The sequence below is a fragment of the Berghia stephanieae genome, chromosome 8 (assembly GCF_034508935.2).
Source record: "Berghia stephanieae isolate SIO BIC M18660-M18661 chromosome 8, UCSD_Bste_1.3, whole genome shotgun sequence".
In the NCBI taxonomy this organism is placed as follows: Eukaryota; Metazoa; Mollusca; class Gastropoda; order Nudibranchia; family Aeolidiidae; genus Berghia; species Berghia stephanieae.
Genome location: NC_088367.1, coordinates 11,039,538 through 11,048,760, shown reverse-complemented (window position 1 = coordinate 11,048,760; position 9,223 = coordinate 11,039,538). Strand labels below are relative to the sequence as shown.

General features: G+C 40.9%; 1 protein-coding gene across 5 annotated transcripts in view; it reads right to left on the bottom strand.

Annotated features, from left to right (window-relative positions):
• The window catches only part of LOC144978161 (nck-associated protein 1-like), a 106,950-nt gene that overhangs the window by 17,212 nt on the left and 80,515 nt on the right, over positions 1-9,223 (bottom strand). The window lies entirely within an intron of this gene.

Below are 9,223 nucleotides of genomic sequence, written 5' to 3'. Positions count from 1 at the left end.
GTGTTTTGTTGAGAGAGAGAGAGAGAGAAAGAAAGAGAAGAGAGAAATAGAGAAGAAGAAAATAGAAAAAAAAAGAAAAGGGGGGGAAAAGGGAAGAAAGAAGAGAAAAGCGAGGGGGAAAGGGAAAGAAAACAGAGAATTAAGAAAAAAAGAAAAGGGGAAAGGGTGAGAGAGAAGAGAAGGAGAGAGGGGAGATGCGTAAAGAGAGAAAGAGAAAGAGAGAAGAGAAGAGAAAAGATTAGAAAAAATTTTTGGAAGGAAGAACACTGAAGGTAAAACAAAAACGCGGGGAAAAACCAATATCCGAACCACGTTAAAGGAAACACAGAAAAAAATAAAAACGCCATAACGGGACTTGTTTTTAATCAGGGGATAAACGGGCATATTGATCGGGTAATGAAAATAAACAAAAAAGGGGCTTTGTGTGGTGTGTGTGTGGTGTGTTTGGTTGTGTGTGTTAGTGTGTGTGTGTGTGTTGGGGGAGATGATAATCTACTACTCAAAGGTGGGTAACCTCAATAAAAATCAAAGGGGAGATAATGACGATGGAAAGTGATGAAAAGAAGTTTTATTAACCAGTTAACAGCGTACTCTGGTAAAAAAAAAAAAAAAAATTAAAAACTGTAGCTACTCAAAAATTTGGCCAGAAAACTCATCCTTCAAAAATCGATCGATTTAAATGAACCTCATCCTGGCAAAAAAAAAAAAACAAAACTCTCAAACCTGGGACTTTAATGAAGACTTCAGGTTTGAGAGTTTTTTGTCAAGGTGAGGTTCATTTAAATCGATCGATTTTTGAAGGACGAGTTTTCTGGCCAAATTTTTGAATACGTGTCTTTCCGGAGAACGGCAGTTAGTTGGTTAATATTTGACAATTTTTCAACTCTAGATCTCAATTGAGCTTTTTTTATATCGCAATATCCACTAAACGTGCTCAACGCGCTTTACAAGGGGCCCCTGTCCAACAGCAACATTTAACACTTAGGACAAGACATGACGCCTGTAAGGCGATATTATAATTATCTTGGACAGAGACAACGCTGTTAATGGCCAGGTACTCATTTTACACCTGAGTACGGTGAGGGAAGGTGAGTAAAGAGCCTATTCCAAGGACTCAACTATGCGTTGAGCGAGGCTCGAACCCACGACCTTCCGATCCGAAAGCGAGTGTCATACCACTAGACCACATAGCCGCAATTTGTTTTAATCATCCGAGTCCGGCTACATCACAATAACATTATTTGTGCGGCAATGTGGTCTAGTGGTATGACTTCGGATCGGAAGGTCCTGGGTTCGAGTCCAGCTCTGAGTGGTGCATAATTGAGTCCTTGAAAAAAGTCTCTTTACTCACATTCTCTCGCCGTACCCAGGTGTAAAATGAGTCCTTGTCCATTAACAGCGTTGTCTCTGCCCCAACAAAAGTTATTGTAATATCACCTATCAGGCGTCATGTTTCGTCCTACATGTTAAGTGTTGCTGTCGGCTAGGGATCCCTTGTAACGCGTTTTGAGCACGTTAAATGGATATTCCCATATATAAAACCTCGTAAAAAAAAAAAAATAGATAAAAGTTAGAAAAGTGTAGAGTAGTTGGAAATGCAGAACAACTTGAACTAAAAGAAATCTCAGTGACATCAAAAAGATATTAAATTTAAGATATGCAGCGAGCGTTATTCCATGATGGTACATATGTATATGTGGTTATCGTGAACTTCATTCTGGTTTGTAAAATCATTTGAGACCTCATTCTTATCGCAATGTTTCGTGCTGTTACATGCCACATCCAAGTGTCAAAATTTCGATCACATTCAACGCTGAAAACAAGATTTTGGTGGGCTTTTTAAAAAATCCAATACATGGGCCATCAAACAACCCACATGAACTCATTCAATCCTAGAGATTTTTTTATGTTTTTCAAAATTTGGAAAAATGTATTAAAAATAAAACATTAGCTTTGATACTACGCCTATAATTTGTCTCATAAAAATGTAATAAACGGGCATGGGGTAAAAGTAACCCAGGGTAAACTATGGATATAGTCGGTGTTAGGGTGGGGTGAGTTAAAACAAATTGGGTGAAATGGAGATAAGATAAGATATTTGCTTTTAAGATAGACTCGGTTTAAATTTTATATCAACACTTCATTGGCTGCCTATTCGTGACCGCAGTGAAATAAAGATCGCCAATGTTTGCTTCAATACGCGGACTGACTGACCGGGTACCGCCATATATTGTGGAGCTTATCACCAAGAGATGAAGTGAGTAGGAAAGTGCCAGAAGACAATAGAGAATAACAATTTTCGCGGCGGTGATCGTAGCCATCGTTATGTTATAGATAGAATGCGCTTGGCCAAGGAGTTCACAACATTGCCATCCGGAAGTATAACGGACCAACACACAAACTCTGTGTAACCATGAAATTTTATAGTCTGGTTAATACAGTTTAGTGAGAACAACTCACAAACGCGGATGGCAAAAACAATAACAAAAGCCTGAGTGACGTCATCTGCATACTATCTATAGCCTGACACTGAAATCCAAAAGGACTGGCAGTTTGATGTCATTATTTGGTTTTTGCACCGCCTAGTGAGTTGTCGTTAGTCGAGCTCATGGAAACAAGTTATTTCATTGGTTGAACAATTGAATACAACTCACGATTGGTTTTCTTTTGTGGCAATAGACTCGCATTTTGACATCATTTTTTGGTCAGTGTCGGCGTGGCCTTCGTAAAGTTATGGCCTGATACTGACCAAAAAATGACGTCAAAATGCCAGTCTTTTGTCACAAAAGAAAACAAATCGTGAGTTGTATTCAATAGTTCAACCAATGAAATAACTTGTTTCCATGAGCTCTACTAACGACAACTCACTAGACGGTGCAAAAAACAAATAATGACGTCAAACTGCCAGTCCTTTTGGATTTCAGTATCAGGCTATAACATAACGATGGCTACGGTGTCGGGCCATAACTTTACGAAGGCCATGCGGTGATGGGGGTTTGAACCCGCGACCTTCCTGGTACGACAATTCCGCCTGGCCGGGGAGAGCGTGACTCTACGTATGAGTATGAGATATTCACGATCCCAAAAAAGATCGTCTCTAACTCTTATTAGAGCCCTCACTTCCCGACTACTTGAGATCGCGGGTCCAACCCACACAATCTCCGCGAAGTTAGTTGGCCAGCAATTAAGCTCATTAGCCAATATTCTCAACACAAACATGTAACATTGAAACAATTGAGACATTTAGTATGCTCCGGTATTTGGGGTGAATTCGGAAAAGTGAGCGGAGCAGGCACTAATGTTGGTAACAACAAGAGATGAAGTGAGTAGGAAAGTGCCAGAAGACAATAGAGAATAAAAACATTTCGCGGCGGTGATTGATGGGGGTTTGAACCCGCGACCTAACTGGTACGACAAGTCCGCCTTTTGATTCTCTATTGTCTTCTGGCACTTTCCTACTAGTGCGGGGCGGTCCTTGGCAAGCTTAAGGACCATGGTCCTACGGTCCTTGGGAAATGAAGACCGCAAGGACCGGTCTCTAGACCGGTCCGTTCATTCTTGAACCGTTAAAGACCGCTACACGATGAAAACCGTGGCCTACAGGAGTAAAACACACGGAGTAGTCACACTCATTTCAAATTGTAACCTAATTAGAGAAGAGGGGTGATGCCTTCTTTATTCGCTCACCGTACTTCATTGTTACTTCGATAATTTAATAAAATTTGAAATTTATCCCCATTAACGGAGATAATGGCATCGCCCAAGGCGTTGATCGAGTTTTTCGTGGCGTTGATACACACACGCAACTCCTACCCCCCCCCCCCCCCCCACACACAGACACACATTAGAGGGCAGCGAGCATTGAAGAGTAAGAGAGAGACGTGAAGTTATAATAAGAGGGGGTGGATGAGGTAATAAGAGGGGTCGATGGTGACTTTTCGCCAGATCTAACAAACTCAGCTACCCATTCATTGCTGAGTAGACAGGGATTCAGAAAAAAATCGACTGCACCCGGATCGATCTCTGGCCCTTTGCGTATAAAGAGAGGGCTCTATCAACTGAGCTATCGGGGTCCCCAAATATTCTATTGGACCTTTTAAAAATACAGACGTTATAACTGGTTTTTTTGGACGGAAGAAACTAATGAAACTCATATTACTTGATTAGTTAAAACACCAAACGAAATTTTAATATTATTGTATTATTTTAAATGACAACAATGCGATAGAAAGGAGTGGCGACAAGAGATGGACAAAAGAAAACAAAAAATCAGACTTGCAACTTGCTAGGTTCGACACACACACACACACACACACACACACACACACATCTTTAGTAGTCACATACATTTCAAACAATAACCCATTAGAGAAGAGGGGTCATGCCTTCATCATAGATCATTGTCATTGCGATCATTATGGTGTAGTAAATTTTGAAATTTACCCCGTATAATGGAATCGTCCAAGGCGTGCGCCTCCTGTTCCCCCCATCTCACACACGAAAGGGCGGTTTGCGGAGTGGAGGGAGGTGGTCGTCTGCCTGTATGGTCGTCTGTGTCGTTTAGTGTATGGCAAAGGGGGTGGGTGCGATTAATTAAGTGGGATGGGTGGTGATTGGTGGAAGATAGGCAAAGGACCGAGGCAACGAATCGCTGGGGAAGTAGTATGGCGCCAGACCGTTGAAAGGTGATAAGAAGTGAGGACCGCCGGCGGTCTTCCTCTTTGGGACTGGACCACGGTTCACAGCTAAAAGACCGTGGGACCGGTCCTCGGTCCGGTCCTCAGCGCGGCACTATTTCCTACTCACTTCATCTCTTGTTGTCACCGAGACACCTGAGATCCAGCTCGATACGTTTGCTGTCAGTCCCGAGATCACGGCTCAAATTTTCTGGCGATCGTGCGTTCAGTCGAATTGACCCCTGACCTGTACTTGTGCAGCGCTGCAAACTGAGCTCGGGCCAGGTGACTTGCTCAAGTCCACACAGAGCAGCGGGTATTCGAACTCGGTAGCTTTCGGGTACGAAACAAGGACCGTACTGCTGAGCCATGCTGCCCTCTATCTCATCTTGTCTTATCTCCATGCTGCCCTCTATCTCATCTTGTCTTATCTCCGTGCTTCCCTCTATCTCATCTTGTCTTATCTCCATGCTTCCCTCTATCTCATCTTGTCTTATCTCCATGCTTCCCTCTATCTTATCTTGTCTTATCTCCATGCTTCCCTCTATCTTATCTTGTCTTATCTCCATGCTTCCCTCTATCTTATCTTGTCTTATCTCCATGCTTCCCTCTATCTTATCTTGTCTTATCTCCATGCTTCCCTCTATCTAATCTTATCTTATCTTATCTTATCTTGATAAATAAAAATATTGCACCCTGACTTTATGGACAATTTGTATTAATTATATTTTGACCAACGATACCGCTCTAACAAAGTACCGTTTTGAGATGGTATGCCACAATTTAAGAAAAAAAAATAAATTAAATTAAACAAAACAATCGTCCCTGGTCCCACCCCCCCCCCCCACCCCCCACCCCCCAAACACACAAACACACACAAACAAAAGATAGAGCTGTGAATATCTCATTCATTACCTGGGTGATTGTCCCACTGGGAAGAGGCGAAGAAAAGAAGCAGAGTGGATTTAAATATAAATGAAAGCTGTTTCAAATATTGATGGAAATGAAAGAATGAAGCGCTGTGAGAATGAAACTGAAACTGATACGACATACGGTCCTGACAATTGAGGCGTAATGGCCTCTAGATACTTAATTACTTAACTTAATCCTAGTCGAGCATATTCTACTGAATAAAATAGACCCCCCCCCCCCCCTCACGTCAATTTTTTTTCAGAAATTCTGCGTACCCCCCCCCCCACCATACACACACACACACACACACACACACACACACACACACCCCTCATCCGTATGCTTATTTGAACACCCCCCCCCCCCCCACATACACACACCCCTTCCGTTCAATTCAATTTCAGAATGTGCCGGTGAGAAAATAGGTACTCTCCATATCATACTGTCGCCATTATTTTACTAGCGATATATAATTTGATTGAAAGAAAACCAGTATAATAATATATAATATAATATCATATCTCGCCTCGCCTTGGAAAATGCCCAAAATGCGCCCCCTCCCCCCTCTCTCCTACCTTATTCTTTGGTCAATTCGACCCCCCGCCCCCCCCCCCCCCACCCTCCACCCACACACACACCCCTTTTGTTTTCAGTTATCTTTGGAACTGCCTCTTCCTTCGTCTTTCGTCGTACACGAATGCGGCGATGAATTTGCGGCCTGGAAAGATCATCATAACATAGATAGTTGTCTGACACTGCATTGGAAGCTGCTATCACCAGCCGTCCGGCGAGTGAAAATAGTAACAGCACCAAGTCATGAACAATTCCTATTTTTGTATAGGTTGGGTGTGAAGTTTTGGGGGAAATCCGGAAAATGGCCGGTAATGAGAGTTAAGACTAGCAAGTCATTTATGTACCAAACTAGTAAATAACTAAATCTTTCTAGTCGCTTACATGTAATCGGGCCCTTGTGTCGACAGGAATCATCCATGTTGTCCAACGTTAGCAAATTGGGAGGTTATGTTTGTTTTTTATGGTTTTACGGCGCTTGCAACACATTAAGTGCTCTTGGAATCTACATCTGATCCCTATTTGTTCCCAGTTCCCCTATGTCTTTCTTTTTCTTGAGTGCTTTAATTGTAATTCTAGAACTTTTTACTTTCCCATTTTCTTCCTTTTTACTGGCGCTGATATAAACTAAATGTGTTGCAAGCGCCGTAAAACGCTTAAAAACAAAACAAAAACAAACATTAAGGTCATATTAGCGCCAGTAAAAAGGAAGAAAATGGGATAGTAAAAAGTGCAAGAATAACTCAATGCACCCAATAAATAGATAGTAAGATAAAGGGGAATTGATTCGAATAGGAAACAGATGTATGTAGATTCCAAGAGCACGCCATCAGTGTACTTAGTTTGAGATCACCAAAAAATCTGATCCAGACACAAGCACAGGTCCCCACTAAGAGGAATACACTCAAATGTTAATAAGTTATCATATACATAACACACACAAAATTAATACAATGCGTAACAGAGAGATAATTTACAAGATAGAAATTATCATCTCCCAAAACTCTAACTATACATTTGACTGTTTCGCTCCCAGCCACGGTATCCGGCCAGGGCCAGGACAAAATCTAGTAATCTCATTCCAAGAGAAAAAACAGAAAGCAAGTTGAAAAACAGATATAGGGGGATAGAAGACACAGTAAGTGCCTCCTTGCCCACTATGGGAGGTCAGGAACCCCACCCAGAAATTGGGAGGTTAATAATCTTGCCCCAGGAGAAAAAGAAAAGGAAAGTGCCTGAAGCAGGACTCGAACCCGGGACAATTTGGATTACAGCACAATGTCTTCACCACTCGATCACTTCGGAAAAGAGATGTGAATATCTTCTTTAGCCAGGTTGTTGGTGTCCCGTTGAGAAGAGAAGAAAAGAAGCAGGGTGGATTTAATGAAAGGTGTTTCCAATATTCATGACAATGGGACGATGGGAAAATGATTCACACGACGGGCGTGATTCAACGGCTGTCAGTTTGACGCTTTTAATGCCAAATAAATAAAATTTAAAAATAGTGGCATTTCTTGAAACTGGCATAAACAATTTGACAATTCAAAAGCTTGCCTTATATTTTTTTTAATTATCTTATCTATTGGGGGGTGGGGGGGGGGGGGTTGTTTTGCTTTTTGTTTTGCTCGTTTTGGTTGGGGTTTTAGGTTTTTTGGGGGTTCTTTTTTAAGTTTTTTTTTTTTTTTGTTCTCCTACTTTTATTTATTATTTAAAAAACATCTAATTATAAAAAAAAATATATAATATATATATATATATATATATATATATATATATATATATATATATATATATATATATATATATATATATTAAATATACACTTTTGCATGAATTTTAGAGAAAAATAAAGAAATAAATGATGCTTAAAATCACCTGGCTTTTTTTTTCAGACAATTTTGCTTCTTTTGGAGTTTGTTTATTGGTTTGTTTGTTTTTTTTTCTCAGTTTGGTGTTTTAAACAAAAATGACCTGGCACCCCTGCTTGATACTCGGGGCGTTCAAGACGATTTTAATTCTATTGTGCGCATGTCAAACGCGGTGCTCTTGGGTTCATGAATAAAATAGAAAGGTGTCGAGAGAAATGACAAAGATTGTTTTCTTCTTGTGGCGGTATTAGTGTTATAAGAGGAGGTTGTTGAGATGCGGTGACTGGAGAAGTGTGGAAATGAAAAGAATGGAGAGAGAGGGAGAGAGAATGAAGGGGTTGGTTGTTGTCTGTAGAAATTTATGAATGAACGAAACGTATGGGCGATGAATAGATGAATGAATTATTTTAATTAAGTATTTAAATTATTTAGCGATCAGTTTATTTGAAAACTAATCTAGAAAGGTGGGGGTTATGGTTTTGGGCCGCTATGTGGTCTAGTGGTATGACACGGGTTTTCCGATCGGAAGGTCCTGGGTTCGAGTCTCGCTCGGCGCATATTGAGTCTTTGGAAAAGGCTCTTTGCTCACATTCTCTCACCGTACTCAGGTGTAAAATGAGTACCTGGCCGTTAACAGCGTTGTCTTTGTCCGAAAATTTGTAATATCGCCGAACAGGCGTCTTGTCCCGTCCTACATGTTAAATGTTGCTGTTGACCAGGGACCTCTTGTAAAGCGCTCTGAGCACATTTAGTGGATATTGCGCTATATAAAAACTCAATTTATTTATTTATTTAATTTATGTGGTCTAGTGGTATGACAGACACTCGCTTTCGGATCGGAAGGTCCTGGGTTCGTGTCCTGATCGGCACATCGTTGTTGAGTCCATGAAAAAGGTTCTTTACTCAGATTATATCATCGTACTCAGGTGTAAAATGACTACCTACCTTGCCGTTAACAACGTTGTATCTATCGGGAAAAAATTATTATAATATCGCCTAACAGACGTCATTTCATGTCTCGTCCTACGTGTTAAATGTTGCTATTGGCTATAATGTTTTGAACACGTTTAATAGATATTGCGCTATATAAATGCTCTAGGTTAATGCTCGAGGAGGGCATAAATTTAAGTACACGGAAAAGACCATCAAATGGGGCCACTTTGCCTTAAGGGGTGACTTTGCCTCTATAGATTTGGA